The sequence below is a fragment of the Daphnia pulex genome, chromosome 4 (assembly GCF_021134715.1).
Source record: "Daphnia pulex isolate KAP4 chromosome 4, ASM2113471v1".
In the NCBI taxonomy this organism is placed as follows: Eukaryota; Metazoa; Arthropoda; class Branchiopoda; order Diplostraca; family Daphniidae; genus Daphnia; species Daphnia pulex.
Window position 1 is genome coordinate 6,425,495 of NC_060020.1, and position 21,597 is coordinate 6,447,091.

General features: G+C 43.0%; 1 long non-coding RNA gene across 1 annotated transcript in view; it reads left to right on the top strand.

Moving 5' to 3' along the window:
• Nucleotides 1–21,597, top strand: part of LOC124192843 — a 57,339-nt gene that overhangs the window by 12,680 nt on the left and 23,062 nt on the right. Inside the window, exon 2 of the long non-coding RNA XR_006873864.1 lies at nt 4,683–4,744. This is a non-coding gene — a long non-coding RNA (uncharacterized LOC124192843). The remainder of the gene's footprint in view (nt 1–4,682; nt 4,745–21,597) is intronic.

The following is a 21,597-nucleotide window of genomic DNA, read 5'->3' on the forward strand; positions in this document are numbered from 1 at the left end:
TGTTAAAAGACCAAAATTTAGTCAAAATTCAAATCAATTTTGTCCCTTTTAATCCTCTTGTGTTCTGGCAACCCAAATGAAATATTCAGAAAATAGCTAGTACGTAGTAAATGGCCAAGACACACACACACAAAAAAATCCGGAATGAAACGAAGAACAAGTTCTTTCATTTGTTGCCTTTTTGCCAAGGCGTACGCGGAGTCGACGGGACGTCCGTCGTAAGCGGTTCTTCGCCCGGCGGGACACCGTCCACACGCACAACATTCACTGCCACTAAAAAAAAAAGGGAGAAGGAGGGCCCCCCTAATATTTCTTTTTACTTTTTTTTTTACTAACACACACACAAAAAAAAATATTTAATAAATATCATACATTTTGCGTTAGCCCTCTGTCGATGACGGCAAAGTCTTGAGGAGCACGGGGGGAACCCAAAAAGTACATGAAAAAGGGGGGAAAAAGATAAAAGCAAAGTTCTTGTCACACATTCACAAGTCGGAACATACAATAGGGACAGAGGAAAATCAGCAGTTCACGGGGGATCTGACCGGTCGAAAGTGCGCCTTGTCCCTTTTTTTTTAACATGCACTGCAAACTAGCCAATAACCCCTTTTCTTCTTTCTCCTCTCTCTATAGTAATAATCTGTGGTATCAGTGTCAAAAACAAGTGACCTGGGTCGTTTTTGTCATCCCCTCTTCCTATTTCTTGTTGTGTCCTGCTTGTCTACATTCTCAAACTCCACGTGTGTGCTAAAGAGGGGGTCTTGTAGTATAGAGCTTTACTTTTTTTTCATTTTCATTTATTTTGCCTCAATGGGACCAAAATATTTTAGTTCATTAGAATCGCAAATGAGTTGTTTTCAAACCCTCTGAAAAAAAAAGTCGTGGCATGGAAAAGCTTTTAAGCTGAGCCTTTTTTTTCTGTTTCAGTTATTTTTGTAAACGTGCGTTTCCGTCCGATAGTTAATCAAATGGTGGCAGGTTTTGTGGACCCGGAGACGAGTAGCGAGAGGGCAAAGAGCCGATAGTCTGTGCTGACTGTGTGTTTGCGTGTGCAACGAAAACTCTGTGAACTTTATTTGATGTGTGTTGTTAGTTCATCTTCCCCATTTTTTTCGAGATAGTGTTTGTCATAACGCAAATGCTTAACACAACATATTCGGGTAGTTGAGATTGAGCATGGTTCTCTTGCGACGTTTGATTAGTTCAGGTGCAACATTTTTCCGTTACACAGGCTCGTTCGAGTCGATACTCGAGATTGAGCATGTTGCTACTGACTTCATAAGCGCTTTTTGGCCTCTTGTTTTGACTTTATTAAGTAAATACAGAGCCTTGGCTAGTGCGCAAGATTAGTCACGATTTCCTACTGAAATTTTCATTTTTCCACGTTTCGTTTTTCGTTTTTCGACTTTTGGCTTTGGTTTTCCCTTGTCACGAAACAACCTTCACTCTAGAAAAATCGACAGCGGACGTGAATGACGCAAATGCATAACTCGCTGCAATAACATTTTTTAAAATGATGGCTGATGTCATTTAGCGGCGTCATAAAATGTGACAAAAATTGAGTCGACCTCTTTCGCCCGGTCAAGTCACGATAACCGGAAATTTAGAAAGAAAAGAAGTTCAAATAGAACGTAGACGGCGCTCGCCCACTCAACTCATCCATAAAGTGACGGCTTATTGCGTTTGGGCTTTAAGTGGCTCCCGTATGTCCGTCTCTCCGTCACTCAAAAGTCGTTTGCACACAAAAAAGCATTTTGTATTTCTCACGCCGGGCGATTGCGCCCTCAATAATTGCCCCGTGAGCCGCGTCATTTTGGTTGGCGTCGCCCAAAGTCGACAGGTTACAGTGGCTAGCGCCAGCTTCTGATGACCCTATCGCCGCAATATAACGAGAACGGACGTGAGTCGCCCAGTTCGGGGCCCTGTGATGTCTGGGAAACATTACTCAATCGTTTGTTGTCGCACTGGCGACACTTGGGAGAGAGAAATCAATGGGCGCAGTGAAAGAGAGTGAGCTATTGAGAGATTATTATTGTCGGCACCGGTCAGCCAACTGCACACACTGAATAGGTGAGACGGTTGTCAAAAATTAGAAAAAAGAAAAAAAAAACCTTCTTCCGATACGATGGCGCCTTGTGTGTCTGTTACTTATGTCTTGAAAGGCCCCACATCTCGCAAACTTGGCGACACATCTGTCTGTGCTTGATAAGGAAACCTGGTTGGTAGCCGACTGTTCAAATATTTTCACTCCATTTCAGACGTCATTTATTGTTTGCTCCTTGTTGCCTTTCCACTTTATTCTATCACCATTGAGTGTGAAACTGACGCGAAGCGCGCCATTTTCAAATATTGGCAATTTCTGTGCCCGAAATTGCAATTTTTTTTTAGTGTGTTTAATCGAATTTTAGAATTCTGGCGCAACAGGAAATGTAAAATGTTGTGTAGTATCGACAGTGTTTCGACACTTATTGTGTAGTAGCTTGTACTGACATAAATGAATGCATTGTGATACAACGTGCATTGTGATACAACGTCCAGTGTGATGGACATGTGATAGTGAATATTTCTAATGGAGATTCGATTCCGACAAAGTCAAAGTTCTCGTGAAAATTGATAAGAAATAGGCGTTGGTCGAAGGAAGTCGGAACAAAAGTCAACATTCGCGTCTGGTCTGGTCTGTTACAAATAAAATAGAAACACATAAAAACGAAATAAAAAATTATTCAACGCCAAAACTAAATTTTTTTCTTTTTTAGCTCGAAAGCGTTTGCACGCAGAAAATAAAATCATAAAAAGAAAAATATCCAATAAAGTTTGAAATTTCCCCCCTAACAATATGAAAGAATGCCCAGACATATTTTTTTTTTCGGGGGCGGAGAAAATAGGTAGGAATTCCTGCTGCTGGAGGTGCTGTCAGGGAAAAACGTTTGGATCCCTTGTCTTTAAAACGAACCAAAAAAAAAAAGATGAAATAAAAAAAAAATAGGGGGCCCAGGTAGATTTATATAACGATCGCCCCGCTGGGAAACACAGCACTACCAGCACAATAAAAATCATTGAAATATATCATATCAAAATGTTCGGAAAAGAATACATTCATTATGTGCCTTAATGAAGACAAGGGGAGGATGAGAAGAAAAAAAAGAAAAACCTTTTTTTTTTCTCCAGCGTTTGCATTCCGGGCATACCGAACTTCTGATATGTGTCTAGTTCCTACGATAATCATCCTTGTATAAATCGTTTGATGCTATACCAACAGCTGCAGCGACTCCCATACTGTAGTAGGTAAAATATCTCGTTCACTTGTGTGCTTTGTTTGCATATCTACGTGCTGTTTGAACCCAATTATCGGGATTGGAGACAAAACAACAGCGACACTTGTCGAACTGCAGATGATGAGAAATGATTGCCAAAAGTTGTTTCCCAGCTTCTCGGTTACAACAAGTGACGCTGGGACATAAATCACACACTTGGTGAAAAAGTTAAAACGTTTTCAAGGGGGGAGGGAGAGAAGAGGGGGTCCAGGGATGTTCATGAATAAATACACTGGGCTAAGCTAAGAACGAGAGTACTATATAGCTTATACGGCGTGTGGAGAGTTGAAGATGTCACGTCGTCACACGGCAGGAGGGGCCGGAGAAAAGAGTGGAAGAAAAAAGAAAATCAGACTGGGACCGGCGGGACACATTCTTCCATCGTCTTGTTTCTTTTTTCTTGAATAATTCATTTTCAAAATGGGGTAGATATTGGGTTTGCTGTTGAAAAACAGCCCTTCTCTCTCGTTTGGTACGGTTCACACGGTCAGAAAAGAGAGTCGTTATGAAAGAAGAAGAAGAAGAAATATGAAGAAAAGGAATACAAAATAAAAGACAACATTTTTAGGAAAGTGTGTGGAGTTCCCGCATTCCATTCGGTCCGATCTGAATTGTTTCTGGGTCCTGTATGGTCTCTCTAGATCGAAACAAACAAAAAAAAATGTAAGAGAATGGGCCCCACAAGCCCCATAGTGTTCTGTTTTGGAAATATTTCCCTCCTTTTTGCTATAAGAGCAGATTTCTCAAGTCCATTTTGATTTTTCTCTCGTCTTCCGATGCTCATCTAAAGCGATGGCTTTGTGATGGCCAGATGGATGGCGGTCCGATCGCGGAAGAATGTGTCGTCGTTCGTTTTATTTTTCTTCTTCTTTCAAACACACAGAGTCACTTTGCGCGCCCATTCTAACACAATTCCAAAACCAACACGTAGGAATTGTGATCAAGATGTCGTCCATCTCGTAATGGCCGGCGATTAGTAACTGTCTCCCCATGACCGGTAATCGTTTTCTCGGGGTGAAAAAACAAAAAAACAAAACAAAACAAAATGCCGTGTGCATTCTTCCACACTTGGTTCCTCTTCTTCTTCTACGCTCTCGCGCGCCCGTCAAGTCCGAGGGGGCGATCTCTTATCGACGTCTGCTATCGCCGGGGTCGAAGGAGCAGCAGGAGCAACGAAAACAACAGCAGCGCGCGTCACACATTCATCACTTTCTCTATCGATTGACGCGCAACTGTTAATGCCCCAAACGATAATTTAAACGTTGGCTTTAAATGTGGGGAAATGAATTGAATTTGATGAAACAATTTCGCAGTTCCGGGTAATCAAATATTAACATTTTTTTTCTTTCTTTTGGTTTCTTTTTTTAGGGTCCATCTCGTAAGCTTAAGCTCTCGCTTAAGCTCCTCCGTGTGTGCCACCAGCTGACAAGGTAAGCAACTTTTTTGTTCATTTTGTAAATTTATTTTTATTGTTATTTCCATAACCATTTTGGATTTTCATTATCGTAATGTGCTTTGGGGGGAAACAAAAATATGGATGGGATCGTCTACGAATTCAGTGTCCGTATAGTTTACCGCAACAAATATGCCGTGAGGTGAAGCGATCCGTGTTTTTTGGGTATAGCTATTATAGGCGGCCTATAGGTAGCTATTTTGCATATGTCGTGTCAAAACTCTTATAAGGTAACAAGGAAAAAAAAAGAAGGTGGCACTACACACACACTCACACGCTGGCGGGTAACAAAGCCAACGGGTTGGGTCTCGCAATGTCGACCAATGGCGAGCGTTGTTGTGCCAAATGTATAAAAACTGAATTCGGATGCGCAATGGTTTTTTCTCTCTCTCTCTCTTTCCTTTCCAAAAAAAAACTTCTCCCGTTTCGTTGTCCAACTTGGAAATGAATAAAGAGTGGCTCTGCAGATGCTGCGTGCTTGTAAGCCGTCCCCCATCCAGCAGCATCCAACTTGGCTTATTTTGCATAACAGACCGACTCCCTTCTCATTGTCGCTCCGCATTTTGATAAATGGCCTCATCTTACACGTTTTTGAATATGAAAGAGCCGCCGGGAGAGACTGAAAGCGACTCCCAGTGTCGAGTTCTTTTTGTTGCGTGTCCTGTGTTGTCTGTGTAGTGCGTATAATGACGGTGACAAAAGCTCCACACCAACTGGTTGCTTCTCCCGACTGATTTCAATAATTTAAGCTCCTCCTACCCCTCCCACTCTACCGTAAATTAATCGAATAGGTGGGGCTCCAGCAGACGAGCCAAGCTTTTCATTGCTTCAAAAGTTTTTATACCTTGTCAGTTTGAAAACGGCCCTTGCACAGCAGTTTTCATTCTCTTCTTTTTTCTTTTATTTTTTACTACGCAATGGCGATGGAAGCCTCTGTGACATGACTGTCTGTATGCAAATGAGCGATGTAACGGATTCACCAAAAGCGAATCCGTTTGGAACTCTTTACATGCCTAAAGTTCATGAATAGTTTATACGTCGCATCGCAGTGGATAGGTGGCATTAGAATTCCGTCTTTTCTTTGGAACCTTTTTTTTCTTTCTTATTCGATGACCGCAAGTTGAAAGAATCCTCAACAAGGGGAGGAAGAAGATTGACTGTCTTGTGTCAACCAGAAGATTTTCAAATCTTATCACGGACGACGTTTTCTCCCTTGTGCATGTTTCTCAATTTCGGTATCAGTTTAGAAAATTTGTTTCCCTTTGGAGTTTTATTTTTTTAAGCTTTATTGATACACACACACACTCTGATCGGTTCTTCTCTTCTTCGAGTGGAGATGAGAAATGTCATCATCATCATCCCCAAGGATAAAGTGGTTGTGGACCATGGTGGTTGAACACTGATTCAATTGACCACGTTGTTTTCGTTTTAAGAAAGGGGAGGAAATCACTAGAAGAAAAAAAGGCTCAGACTCTCTTTCTTGTGCGGGCGTCTAGCGATCCTTTTTGCCCGCCCGCCATTTCAGGCCGGGGTCATTCCTTATGTCTATCGCTCACTTTGGAGATCGAAACAAAAAAAGAGAACCGAACCCCCAAAATAGCTGTAGAGACAGACAAGACACATCTATTGGAGCTATTGCCGTAGCGTTTTAGGCTTCACCGGTTCAGTTCGGTTCGGTTTCTTGATGCGCGCGCTCAGTGTCACTCTGGTGTCCAAACGGTATATCCCCCCTCCATTCTCTCTTTCTTCATCGATAAGCCATCACCTTATTCGAGAGCCGTCTACTACATATACCTTTTATGTGTGTGTGTGTGTGTGTCCGTGCTTGCGTCGGAGAGAGAGAGTTGGAGACTCTTTTCGGGGGGGATAACCTAAGAATTGAAGAAAGACAAAAAAAAAGGTCCAAGCGGTTGTGTCATGGCGGCACCTGATAAAAACACACGGAGGATCTGATCGGCATCGGCACACTGTTGCAGCCGACGCGTGCCTTTTTTACTCCGACTCGTGTGTGGTCGTCCCCCCACCATCTACTACCCTTCGTGTGTACGGTTTTCTCCATGTCGCCTTTTTGTCTTTTCTTCAATAGATTTCACTATATCCTTTTTTTCTTACTTTTTACCTCCCTGTCTTGCCGTCTCTTGTGTTTTGTCTTCTAATCGACTCTCATAACCCTAGCGGACGTCTTAACCCCATCCGCGTTCTTATCTTGATCGTCTCCCACCGTCCTCTACGTTGAGTCTCTTTATTTTAATGGTTGGACATCATCGGCGAAAAAAAGAAAAGAACTTAAACTGAAAAATGACTACCGCCTCTTTGACCTTTTTTTTCTCTCTCTCCGTTCTTACTATCTGGTGAACCACACGCAGAGATCTCAACTGTTTATCCGTGGCGCTCACTTTTTTTTTTTGTTTGGGTCTTTATTGTGTATATATACCTTCATTATGTGTCGTAGCGCATCAGGTGAAGGAAACATTATCCGGCGGCGGCTGGATGCGGAAAATGAAACAAATAAACACCCGTCCGTGTGGAAAGAAAAAAACCCTTTATTTTTTTCAGTTGTTTTTCTTCTTCGAGATATTATTTTTGGTGTAGCGCATCGCTATTATTACCTCTCTTGTCCGAACCCCGTGGCGTGCTGTGTAAATTGTGTCCACGGTAATTCGACTAGTATGCTGTTAACGACTACCGCTACTCTTATACTACTATTACGTGCTCCTGCTGCTCTGCTATCATTGCGTCGACTGTTGTTTTCTCTCTTTTTCCTTTTTTTTTGTTTTTGTGCTTTTCTCAAATAACAGGATCGAAAATTGAGAGTCTTAACTACTACATCATGTATTTTTCTGGCATCGAAAACGGGCAGGCAAATGGATAATGACCGGTTCTCGGTCGTCTATCTATTTTGTTTTTTTTTATGAAAAATAGCCTCCACTGGGTATCACTATTGTCCGTCAGTGGGCTGGTAGGCGTTTTGAAATACAAACCTGCGAAAAAGAGATGAAAAAAATGGGTGTCTGGGGGCTTCTCATTTCTTTTGTTTGTTGTTTTGTTGTTGTTGTTGTTGTTGTGGCTGCTTGAGTGGGCTTTGTATAGCTGTAGATTATACGTAAGAGAGTCAAGTATGATTATGTACACTTACGAAACGGAATGAAAAATAAATTCAAAAGAGCTCAATGTCGGGACGAGAGATTTTGATTCGAAATCTGTTTTCACTACGCCCTTTTCCTTTTCCGTCCAACTGGAAGCGGGAGAGAGACCACCCTCTGCCTCCCTTTGAAAAAAAAAAGTTGTACAAAATCCTGTCAGATTACAGCCGAACGATAGTCTTGCTCACTTGTGTGTTTCATTTCTATTTGTCTACGGTGTGCAATCATTTGGAATGAAAGAAAAATAGGGGAATCCAAATATCAAGGAGGATAATGGAGAGAAATTCGGGGGCGGTCTGTTGGAATGGATACTACTCGAATTAGTATAGCGGTGCGTTCGTTCAAATCCGTCGGTAAACAAATCTTTGAAGCGAAACGGAGACGGAATTTCCGTTGACCTTTTACAAATCTTGTTTTAAAAAATATGCTTTGAAACGAATCCCTCGTACAGAAACGTAGGCCTAACACGATTGTCTTGTCCAGCCGAAACTACAGTATGAGACTGTACCAATATCAAAAAGAAGATTGTGGAATGCGCTTAATGATTATTGACTTGTTGGTTGAATTTTAACGAGTAGCGAGTAAATAGTTGAGAGTTTTCGATAATTAGCGGTTGCCCAGTAGAAAATAAACAATCCAAATACTACCGCTGCCGCCCGTTGGAATATGTTGATTTCCCTTTTTTGTGGTATTTCAGGTATTTCCTTTTTTTATTCCGTACCAGTTAAAGCGTCTACCATATGATGATGAGAGCAAGAGGATTTGGAAGAAAATTTCGGGGGGGTCGAAAGGGTAAGCCCCGTTTGGGCTAACCCCCTGGTCTGATCGATCCCAATAATTCCGGGTCGAGGAGAGTTGGGAGAGAGTTTTTGGCTGGCAACTCCCATTTTCATCACGGAATTCTTGATCCTCCCTCGGTCTGTCTCACCCAAATTCATTTTTGCATGTGAAAAGAAGATGGCGAACGATTTTTCGGAATGATGGGAAACGGCCTGAGATGGCAAGGAGGTTTGCTTATATTCCCACCGTGGCGAATTACATTTCCCGCTGAGTAGGAGGTTTCGGTAGGAGGAGAAACGGGGGACGAGTTTGAAGGGGAAGAAAAAGTAGGAGGAGCGAGACTACTCCAATGGCGCGATTTCTACTTTGGCCATCATCTAATAATGTTTGGGTCTCTTTTTTATACACCGAATACGCCATATAATTCTTATTTATTTTTTTATTTTTATTTTCACGAGCCAACATTCCACTCGACCGCCGTCGATAAATTTATGACAATAGGAGGCGCCCCTGTCGGCTATCCATGCGTTTATATATCTATCTATATGTATGCGGACGCGGGGACGGCGCACAGATCGTGGGAAACGAGCACGAACGATCCGACTGCTGGAAGCCCCCCTTCTATTGCTGATTTATATTCCGGCGCGCGGAGTCGGACTCGGAGAGTTTGACTCCCAAGTGTCTCTTCAATGCAGATCTTACGGCATGTGGGTCTCGGTGCGCGTCGCGCGGGATCACCGCTCTCTATCTCTCGCTACGCATGCTGTTTTTCTTTTCTTTTTTTTTCGAAAGGTTTTAAACTTGTGAAATTTGATTATTTTTTTCTTTTGACTTTGTGTTACTTTTGGAAAATCTTTTGTGTTATACTTCAGCGGCTTCTTTATTGGTTCTCGCTCCGTGGGTCACCGAGAGATATGGAGACCCATAAGGATCTTTTTCTGTGGCTTTTGTATAGAGAAAAAGAGTCCATCATCACTCGGCGACACCGAGGGTGGCATCATTCTCACGGCAGAAAAAGAAAAAAAGAGTCCCTTCTTGAGACTCTGTCGGGAGTCCGTGTCCCTCGACCCTCGTCAACTCACCCCTCGTATACTGTCTTGAGCCTACATACACACACAAGTGTGTGTGTGATACGTACCTCTCTCTCTCACTGGATGGTTATTGTTAAGCTCTGTAAGACGTTTTTTTGAAAGGTGAAAGGTCGGCTTTTCTCTCTATCATCGCTGGTCGGATTTAGTACGGTGTTTTAAAAAGAGGAGAGAATAGGGGGAAATAGTTTTTTGAGAATGGCTTTTTTCTTTCTTTCTTTCCTTTCATTCGTTTTCTTCTCCTTCTTTTGTCACCAGCTATTTATCTAGTCGTCGGAGCCTTCATTAGCAACAGTCACCTGTGAATCATGAGGATAGAAAAAAAAAAAGGTGTGGGAGGAGATGGGGCCGACAGCAGCAGCAGCAGCAGCATGGAGAGCTGAAGAAGTTGAATATGGAGGTTAATTGACACTACCAGCCGGATTCACATCTGGGAGACTGGTTGGTGGTGTGCATTAAAAAATAAAAAATAGCTATGTATATTGTATACCCCCGCCGGTTTGCAACATTCCACTTGTGCTCAGCTGCGACGGGTGGGAGGAGGAGAAGGAGGAGACTATAGCTTATCCTACTGTAATTCAATTATATTGAACCGTCGTGGCCACACAACCCGATCGCTCGTCTTAACTTTTCTTGCACTGTCACACGATGACCGAATCATTCATTCCTTTCTCTTCTGGTGTACACTCCCTCGTACTTCATATCACCCACCTGACTCTGCATTTTTTCCATATCGTCTAGGCAACTCACGAATCAATTGACATTATGCTAATATCTCTGTGAAATGCGAGTGCTCTCAACGCGCGGCTCGATGACGAAGGGGAATTATCAATTATTCGTAAACGCAACCGAAAATCGAGAAAACTTTTATTTGGTAATGATCGAAATTTGAAATTCACAATGGAAATTCCAGACATTTCTGTGCTTTCCGCGTTTTGAGAAATCGTTTACGAGCCTTTTAAAAACACATAACAACACGAAAGAGCGGAATTTTCCCCAAAAATCTCGAAACAATAGCCAAAAAAATGTATTTAAAACCGAGAGAGAAAAAAAAAAAGAGAAGCAACACGAAGTTATACAACAACACGGGAGAAAGGGGGGGGGAGCTGGATTGCATGGAAGAGCGGCATCCGCACAAGGCGAAACTTGTTTCAAATCGTTATCACCTCCCACTCCGCCCACTCTTATATCCCGGTAGAAAAGAAAAAGAGACGAAAATGTTTTTGTTTCGCTATTGTATTGTTGTTTTTTCCCTTTCGACTTGCGCGGTGCGTAGCTAAGAAGGTATTTTTTTTCTTCTCCTGTTTTATTCGACAGCTTTTTATGGTTTGGGACGGAAAAAGAGGATGAGTGGGAGGAGGATTTGGAACGTCTTGAAGGGAACCCAATCGATGCGTGTATGTGTTGTTGTTGTTTCTCTTCTCTTTTGTTGCAGTTGTGTGTGCGTTGCTGTTTCAACTGGCTTGATGAATGCATTACGGGGGTCATCAGAGAGAGCGGGATTCTTTTATGACGACTGCCGGCCAATTATACGTCAATAGAGATACGGATGCTGTGGGATAAATCACGGATCTCTATCGGCTTTGATTATGGGCGGTTAAATTCTGCCCTTTATTCTTCTTCTTCTTCTTTATCTTTTTTTATTTTCTTTATTTATTTTTTGAATAACTTTCCGCGCGTCGATTGTTTTCTTGCCTGATATTCTTCTCGCTTGTCGAGAAAGACGAGATGCGCCATGCACGCAAACTAATAAAAGAATTTCGAGAAAGAAAAGAATCAATGAAATAGCGGCGTATATTTAAAAAATACAACGGCGTGTACGAAAAACAAAAAAAAACAAAAACGGATTCCGTGTGGATTCTGACCCGGAACCGGAATCTACTGTGCGGGGAGTCTGCGTGTATTTTCGTTCACGGTCGAACGATCGTCGTGACATGTTTGTGTGGGGCCCGTGGTGCGCTGTGTAAAACGCGCAGCAACAAGGAAAAGAAAACAAGGAGCGGCAGTGGCGGCTGCCGCGGCTTGATGGTGACTAGACAACCGAATTCACAGTAATTTCTTCTTAGATACCAGGTAGTAGTTGATCGACTGCTAATGTTTGAAAGGAGTGTCCGTGCTAAACCTCTTCAAAATCGAGGTTGTAAAGACGAAAGATAAATGTTTATTTGATTTTTTTTTTTTTTTTTTTTTTTTGGCCGATGATCGATACTTTGTTATCTCGGAATTTTCGGAATTCGACTGGCCACCTGGTCAGGTGCAATTTGCTCAATTGGCTATGCATCAACGGGTTAACGAAATTGCTTTCTTCTCCATCATCGTCGTCGTGAAATGAAAAATTTGAATAAATCGGTGAACGAAGCAAATTTTGAAGCGCATCTGTTTTTCCGATTTGATGAATCCCTAAGCCACACCTCGAATCTTTAATGTGTCATTAGGAATTTCTAGAAGAATGTTCACATTCTTCTCGTCATCCCCCGTCTATTCGATTATACTTACCACCTACCCAATGGAACCTGTACCTCCTTTGGAAATGCGTTAAACAATCAAGACCACAAACACTCGTTTTCTTAAAAGAGCTACAGGTCCATTTATTACAACATCATCATCATCATCATCTAGAACACGGGGGCAAGTCATGATGATGTTGCCCCATACAGCGCCGAATGATCAATGGGATTTCGAGAGAGCTGCAACGCCTGGGACCCGTCATCGAATGACGACGGGGTGTGAGTAGCGATCCTGCTGCGTTACACCCCCGATTTCAAACCTCTCCCTCTTTCTCTCTTATCTTCCGTACAGTCCCGATGAAGGGAAAGAGAGAGAGAAAAAAAAGGGAATTAATTACGAAGAAATTAAAGGAAAAAAAAAGACGTTACGAAACTTTACGGTGCGATAGCTACCACCTGCTGTCGTGCCCCCCATCCGCACCTTACGGGGTCTCACACACGCGTACACACCTGGGGGAATAAAGAGTAACGAATCCACAGCGGGAATTCGGAAAATGTTTCATCGGACCGCACTATGTATACACGCTCTCATTCACAAAAATTGGAGCTACCCCGATTGAGGATCCTCTCGCATTTTTTTTTCAGTAGTGTACATTTCTGATGGGCCGAAATGCAGCCACAGAGAAAGAGAGAGAGAGATTAATATTGGAAGAGTATAAGACCGCCCAGTGGCGCTCTTCTTCTACCTTTTTTTGATATCCTGTCGAGATAAGAGAAGCTCTGCTGCTGTTCCAACTGGTTGAAACCAACACCTGTTGCAATGTGAAACGACTGTGTCTGCGCTATGCCAAGAATTTGCCGCCGGTCACCTCCTCTGCGCTCTCGTAACATTTTTGCTCCTATTTCCCAACGTTAAAAAGTGAATCTTCTTTTTTTAAATGGCCAGGGGACCGCATAGCGCCAGCCCAACGCGGGCTGACTGCTGCACCACCTTTTATAGCAAATCAAAGAGGTTAGACGCGTGAGAGGCCAAGGAGAAAGAAAGAAAGAAAAAAGAGAGAAATAGTAATCAAAATAATATCTTCCCTCCTCTGACGTCCGCGTCCGCAGAGCTCAGCAAATAGAAAGAGTCGACGGCTCCGCTCCACCTGCCCACTTTTGGCACCTATCTGTGTCTGTGTGTGTGTGTGCGTGCGTGAGAGAGTATATTTTGTATGTCGAAGCGGAGGGTATAAGGCGAAACAAGGCAAAGGCAGGCGCAGGCCGCGTGCGAACTTCCCGAAGTGGAGAGAACGGGAACGAGCGTCGATATTTTGGTCTCAACTCGGACGGGTCGACTCTGATTTTCATCACGGCCATCAAGCTGTGCGTACATATTCGAGCCTCTGCCAGAGACTAGTCTCGAATTACTGTATTTCGTTCGACTTGAAATTGTTTTCCTTCGTTATCGCGTTCATCTCGGCCTATTTTGATTCCCTTTTTTCCTTGTTGATTTTTGAATCAAATCTCTCCGCGATTACGTAGATGCGGAAGCCGGCCGATCTGGAAGTGAAATTTCTTATCCCCGTTCTGTTGCGCTGTGTGTTTCTGTTGTGTGGTTTGCTGGCTTGGAATGCTGTAGCAGCCGAGTTACCAATAGGATGAAAGTTCTCCCGTCGACCGTCGTTGGTTGTTTTGCTTTTTTATCTCTTCGGCGGAGGGATGACCAAAGGGTTCGGAGTTTGACCGCCAGTTGGCAGTAGCAGTCGTGCGGAGCGCTCATCAAGTTCTTTATTTATTATTATTTTCTGACCTCCTTTTCCTTCCACCAATCCCGCATCATTGAAAAGAAATGTAATCACAATCATTCATTCATTTCGTCATTTAATTTCCCAAACGTTAGATGTAATGACACCTGTTGCCCCGATGACACGGGCTTGATCATCTCATCTCTTGTCAGGTTGCTCTCGGCTGTAACTCAGCTTCTATCATCGCGGCGATGTGGGAAAACAAGACAAGGGTGGGAAAATGTCTATCCTTCCTTTATGTATTTCTATTTCTATCTTTTTTTTTGTGGTTATCGAACCAACCCGCTGCAATCTCGACGAAACCAAAATTTGAATAACAACCCGGAGAAGAAGAAGAAGAAGAAAAAAAACCTTATGGGAAAATCGTCGAGACTTCGTGATATCACGCAGTGAAGGCGACTCTTAGTGTGTGTGTGTGCTCTATGTGTTGTTGCGTCTGTGCATGTGTTTGATTCCCATTGAGCGTACAACAGCGTATTGAAGAATGATAACAAAAGGACCAGGCCTTTGAATAAAGAGGCAAACAACAATAACGGGAGAAGAAGAAGAAGGCGTACTTCTCCGAGTCCGTTTGGTTGGGTGAGAAATGCCGGGGTCGAGCAGCCAACACACCCAGCGTGAAATTCACGTCACGTGACAGTCTAGGTGTGGCTCACCATCGGCTTTTCGATGGATGAGCAGTCAGTCATTCGTTATAGTCTTCAAGTAGCTTTTTTTTTCTCCTTACTTTCATTGTATATTTTTACCATTCTTCTTTCTCCACCCGGACCGCCGGCCGTCTGAACGGGGGGGAAAACGCGTCCCTGAACTGTCTGTCCTATGCGCAATAGTAGAACTATTGTCATGGAACACTTTGGAACGAACCGTGGCACCACAATCTTTGAATTTTATTCTTCCTTCATCTTCCTTCATCATTTCTTTTACGACGATCCTCCGAGACGGAATTCACGGGCTACAGAGACTTTGTTGTGCCGGGGTTTTACGTCGTGAATACGACGACGTTTTCTTTCCCATTTATTTTTTTTTAAATTTTGGGTTGGCAGAGGAATGGAAAGGAATTGAAGGGAACGGGAGGTGATGAATGGAATTCGATAGAGAGGATAAGAGTCTTCGATCGTTCGGTGCAAAAGAGATATTAGTATACGATTCCTAACTTGAGTAGTTTATACAGTAAAATAGGCAATCGTTTTCTTTCTTGTTAAATCCCCACAAGCGGCGAATGCGGAGGAATGCAAGCCAATTGGTCATCTATTTATAATGATGATTCCTGTTGAATCCACCCATACAGTCGGCTGTTTTTCTGCAGAAGAAGAAGAAGGGGAGATGTTATAAGTCTTGACCATCTAGGTCGTCTGACTTGATTAGCGATGCAACCTCCAGAAGAAGAAGAAGAAAAGATTGAGCCAGCGCGCAAGCCAGCGCAAGAATCACAACTCATCACACCAGGGGGGCTCCTTATACCTTTTGATGGGTCCCTGATATACAGTCCTGACTCAATTTTTTCTCTCTCTCTCTCCTTCTCTCTACTTTTTTTTTCCACAGGGCCGAAAGGGTCGATCGCTCGCGCCATCGCTTGATGCTATAGGCTCTGACGCGGGACGTATTTTCTCATTATTTATGAAATAACAAACGACTGCACCTAATAGTTATAGATATCTGCGCTTGGGGATGATGGTGGTGCCCCCACCAAAAGTTAATGAGTTGCGATATAACCATGATACCACTCGTCTCTCTTCAAGTTTTTTTCTTCCATCTTCTTGTTCGTTTTTTTTTTTTCATTATTTTTTTCACCGTCCATTCGCTGGTGATTTCTCTTTGTCCGCCGCTTAGACTCTCCGACAAGAGAAATCCTCGAGGAGTCTGTTTTTTTTTTTTTTAAGTATTACAAGAACCACAACAACAACAACAAAAAATAAATAAATAAATGAATAGAAAGAGCGTACGCAGCTCGAGATGAACGATGGCTTCGGGTAAATATGTGGGCGCTGGCTCTGGGTTGTTTGCTGGATGTCCCGTGTTTTTTGTTGGTTGGTGGTTTGACTTTTCCGTTGCAACGTGAAAGGGCACCATGGAGCGGTGACAAGCCTTCCGCCTCGGCACGACTCTTTCTGACCAATAGTACGACCGACTTGTGACCGATGATTCAGCCCAAAAAAGGGACCCTCTCTTGTGCTGTAACAGCAACAACAACAACAAAAAAAACGGGACAAAAAACTACAAAAAATGGACAACATTTTAAATTTCTCGACAGTCGTAACAAATCGAAATATATTTCTTTTAAAAATGGATTCCGGAATTTCGGTCATTCGACCGCTCCGAGGGTGACTTTGATGTCGTTATATTGCTGGCTTTAAAAAACAACATTTTCTTCTTAACTCGTTTACAATTTTTTTTTTCCTGGAAACGAGTTAACTAACAAATCGCTCAGAAATTGTGATGCCACGAGTCTCGTTCCAAAGATTTGGACAAAGACATTTTACAGTTTATGCTTATTGATGTTTCCCGGCGGCGGATGATTGTTGACATTAACTTAGAAATGTGTTTTGCGTATTAAAACGAACCAGAAGCTAAATGTAAATGATTTTTTTTCTTTTACTTTGTAGGCCTAATGGTTTCGTTGTACAGTACCCGAAGGGTTGTTAGAAATGGTGCCAGAAATATTCACATTAAATTCACGAGTTTGAAATTGCACTGGATGTTATCCGAATGCTTTTTCCAACTCTTGTTTGTTAACTAACTTCAAAATAATATGTTCTTATTGTGTTCAGTCAATCTTGATTGCGATGTTTTAAAGTCTTAAAGCGCTGAAAGACGATACTACTTTCTGGTAGCTACTGTGCAAATTATTTTGAAATTCTAATTTTTTGAAGTTCAATTGTGATGAAGGTGTTATCCAAACGTGTAGGCCTTGCGCGGTGGCAGGAAGTATTCTAGGCTCTTGCTGTCTCTTCTTGTTTTGGAACAATATTATTTTTATTTGAATTGCATTGCTTGTTGAGTTATCTACAACAAAAACTTGACAAAATAACAAAACTTCTTGTTGTAGCTTTTGCATTCTCTTCCTATTGTGTTTGGTCATTCGATGGATTACTTATCAATACAGACACATGTACATCTCAAGTCATGTGAATGACAATCGGTACACATAGGCCTGGCCTATACGTGTATACAATTGTCATTTGAGATGAAGCTTTATCAATCAGAAATTGGTCGCTTTGTTGACCAAAACTGGTCAATAACACACACACGGGTTTATCCGGCTTGAGCCTCTTACGGTTGATAGACCCGGATTTTCTCTTATCGATAACTTTTTGAAACAACAATCTGGAGTGGACTCGACACGCAACCTCGTCGTCATTCTAGTAGCCTAGACGCCACACACGGAAGAAGTGTGTATAACCTAAGCGGTAGTCGCTATGTTATACTATAAGGTTACTGCGCACGAAATAGCGTAGGCCTACGCTGTCTATTGAAAGAATGCCGGACAGTCGAGACGTCCAGAATGTTATCTCCGTCTACTTACATTTTTTTCCAAGAGGATTACGTACAGGTGATGGATTCCGTCTATTGAAGGTTGAGAGACCCACTCGAAAGGAGAAAAGATACCGCCGCCGCCGCTACGATCGATTCAATAGTGCAACAATAGGATGGGCCTCTCTCTTTACATCCGCATATCCCGGGCACTTGATATAGTCAGGAAGATGCGCGCCAAGACAACACATTTTCTGGCAGTATTTTCATTTAACCGAGCTCATCTTCCGTCTTTCGTGATGGCGGGCTATATCCATCTGAACTGCAAAGACCAACAAACAACAGTCGTCGCCCTTTTGTAAAACGCAAGTGAATTGTTTCGGGTTCTCAAGGGTTCAGAGTTCACGGTCTGGAAGCGTGCGGGTGGGCCGGCCACCAGGGTTTATTTTTCCTCTTCTAAACGCTATATACACCTTTTGCGCGATATTCCAGTCTCGTCGCCACCGACAGTTTTAATATAGCATTAAACGGGCCTAGACAGGAAAGCGCAGGGATTCGTTTTCGTATTTTTATAATACCCCATTTTCTTTTTCATAAATACATATACAATATGGTTTTTTCGAATTTGAATGCGGCGGTTTGAAAAATCTCGTCGCTATTACGAAATGTACGCATCGCTTGATGTCTGCCACTCTCTCTCTCTCCCTTCTATTTTATTTCCAAATGCAATTCAGAGAATTACATTAAGCCAACTGAAAAGTGGTGGTAAAAGTGATCTCCACAATGGCGGCCGTGTCAGGATCATCTCCATCGTTCCCAAAAGTTGCTTTCGCCCCTCCAACCAGGCTCTTCTTCTTCTTCTTCTTGTATTATATTCTCTCTTTCAATATCTTTCTTTGATAGTCTCGACCGAAAAAGGCTTGTCGTTGCCGGATAATCCCGCAGAGCTCGCTCGAGCGTCACGATTCATCCGGAGCGGGTTGTTTAGCTCTGCCAGTGTGTTTTCCATTTTCCACTAAGAGAGTCTCTTTTATTTATTTGTTTTTTTCTCTCTCTCTCCCTTCTCTCTCTTATGGTATAACACCATTTAAAGGGAGAAAAAAAAGGGCATGGCAAGGTAGAGAGAGAAAGGAATTATAAAAAGGGAATCCAATAGAATCCTGCCAACGTTATATAGTTACGTATCTAGCTATAGTAGTTTGAGAGCGGTTTGCATTTTGAAACAAGCTGCGGCCGGCGATGGGGGGAACCGACCGGGGAGAGAGAGGACCAGTCAATCGTTAAATCTGTTTCTATGTGTGTTTGGAATTAAACCCCATTCGTATTACATGTATTGTATGGACAGCGCAACAAGGGCTCTTTTTTCTTTCGACGGTGGTGTGGTTGGTGAATAGTCGATGGTGGCCGTCGCATTTCATCACGACCGCCTGATGTTGCAAGCCCATGTGGAGGAACAATGCGCAACGCTTGACTTGCGTGATTCTTCATCCCGTAGATTTCCAGGAGGGATAGGGAAATCGGCTGTCACTATAGCAAGCCCGGTTGTGTGCAGCAGCATGATGGAGTCGTTGGGCGGAGCCGGAATCGAATCAGTCCATTCGATTCGCCGCCGCCGCCATTCTTTCTTTACATTCCACTTTATGTTATTTTCAAAAGTATCAACTCAAACTCAAGGGCTTTTGGCTGGTGTCGAAATTGTGATAATGTCGCCAGCTTCCGAGTTGGCATGTTTCGAATGCGCTCGCTAAAAAAGAAAAAAGAAAAAAACAACCAAGAAGTCGCCGAGTGTCTTTTTGGTGAGGTTGTGTGCCACCATGAGTGGATATATCGGTAGGATCCGCCCTTTCTCTTTTACGCCCTGCGAGTTAGGAGCGAAAAGGAGATGGCCTTCGTCGATTTCTCAATTAGAACACGGCTCTCCGCTTCGTCAACTAACGTCCGTGTCCACAAAGGAGCGGAGAGTTGGGACGGCACAAGTCCCCCTTTCACAAAGGATGTAAAGATGTCGTCTATTGAGCAGTGAAAAAAAAGGAAATATAAGAGAGAGAAATGAAAAGGACGACGACGACAAGAGAGAGAGAGAAAAAAAGGGGTAGACAGACGGGAGAAATGCGCCAATTTACGAGGGCTGTCGATTGAAGAGCGTGCCTCTCTCTCTCTCTCCCGTGTTGCGTTCACTCGGCGGCTCTGTTGGGCAACGATAGCCGAGATGGCACTGGTCCGATAAGCCCATCCAATAGTTGGTCAGCCCAGTCCTCTTCCTCGCCTTGCGCCGGTTTACGGCTCTTTCTTGACTTGTCTCTGGCGCGCTCGCGCCCGCTCCTCGTTTCTTCACGAGGAGCCGCCCGGACATTTCAAAAAAGCTCGGGAACCTGTATCCCTTATTAGGCTACTACTTCTACAGTTACTAGACGTTGTTGCGCCCAGCAGTAAAGCTTTATATACATATATATGTATATAGTAGATATGCAGCTGTCGCCATATAAGGCTCAGTTTGGGGAAGGCTTTTTTGAATATTCACTCAACTGCCAGCAGGCAAAGTCGATCGGCTAAAAAAGAATTCGAAAAGGCTAGTAATTACAGGCTTTTTTTTTTCTTTTTTCGTTTCTTTTGTTATTCCTCTGTCGGGATTTTTCTCTTTTGTTGTCCTGGCTGTCCTCCTCGTTTTATACTGATAGAGAGGCCGGCCCTTTTTTGTTTTTTCGTTTTTATCCCGCTTTTGTTTTTTTGTTGTTTTTTTTTTCTTCGGTTGTCTTTTGAATTATTCACCCAAAAGGCTGGACTATTTTAACATAAATTCATGTAATATTCATCGAGATCATAGGCATTATTACCAAAACACTGGTTATTGAGCTGTCTCTTCCCCCTTTGATTCCGCCCCTATCAAAAGTGTAATGCATCAATCCACTTAACATAATGTGCGATGTTATTCGAATTGCGTAACATAAAAGAAGGAAACAAAGCATCGAGCGCTTCAGTATATAAATATATCCCGGTATCAATATTTAAATATGTAAAGTCACTCCCAGGAGAACGAAGGAGGAGGAGGAGGCGGCGGCGGCGGCGGAGGTAATCGACTGGTCCCGCAAAGTGGAAATAAAAATAAAAGGGGAAGAGATCAAGGCACACGACAAGATTGGAAGGAAAGAAGAAGAAGATCTTACTCGTGTGTGGGGTTAAATTGGAGACAGGAAAAAAAACAAAACAAGTCAAACAGAAAGGGGAGAGAATAGAAACAGAAGAAGCCACTTATTTATGGTGACTAAAGTCAACGGCTCCATAAATTGTGTGTCCACCAGAAAAGTCGTTGGGGCGACTGGTGTGAGGTCTTCTTCCCTCTTAATGGGCTACATTTAAAAAGTCGTGTGTGTCTTATACGGGGCTCTTTTCCACTTCCTTCTCCTGTTCCATTCGCCGTGTCCTGTTTGCAGACGGACACAGGAACACACCTCGACTGGGCCTGATATTTAGTACTCTCTCACTACCGTTGCACCGGCCCCCCCACAACGAATGGACCTCGAGCGCAAAGTAATAGACACCCGGGCTCTCTTCCTTTTCTCTCACTCTCTGTGTCTTGTGTGTGCGTGTGTGTGTACGGAAGGTGTGTAGCAGACTAGCAGGAGCAGCAGGAACAGCAGCAGTGCATCAAACTTGATGATTTACACCGTGGCCGGCCCCAACGTCGGCTACCTAGTAACTCCATATGTCAAATGCTTATCAGAAAATGTTGGCTGTGTCACGTGTGGTGTGGTGGTGGGCACCCGTCATAGAAGGGCCCGGCCCCCGTTTCAATTGTTTTTTTTGTTTTGTTTTTTCTGGTGGGGATTTTTAAATTTTTCCTCATCTGGAAGGAAAACGATAAATTATGTCTTTGCATAAATTCTGAATGGGTGCGGAATCAAAACGTCCAAGTTCAAACACCTGGCCCAAGGAAGTCGACCAGAATCTTAGACGTATAAAATTGTAGGTCTATCACGTCATAATTCCAATGCGCGTTACTATTATGAATAAAAACTCGTGAGAAAATGTTCGGGATTCTCACAATAGTGCATTCCTTTATTACGCCTCTTTGTCCGAGTAAATGGTACAAGTATGCGCTGCGTGGAATGTCATT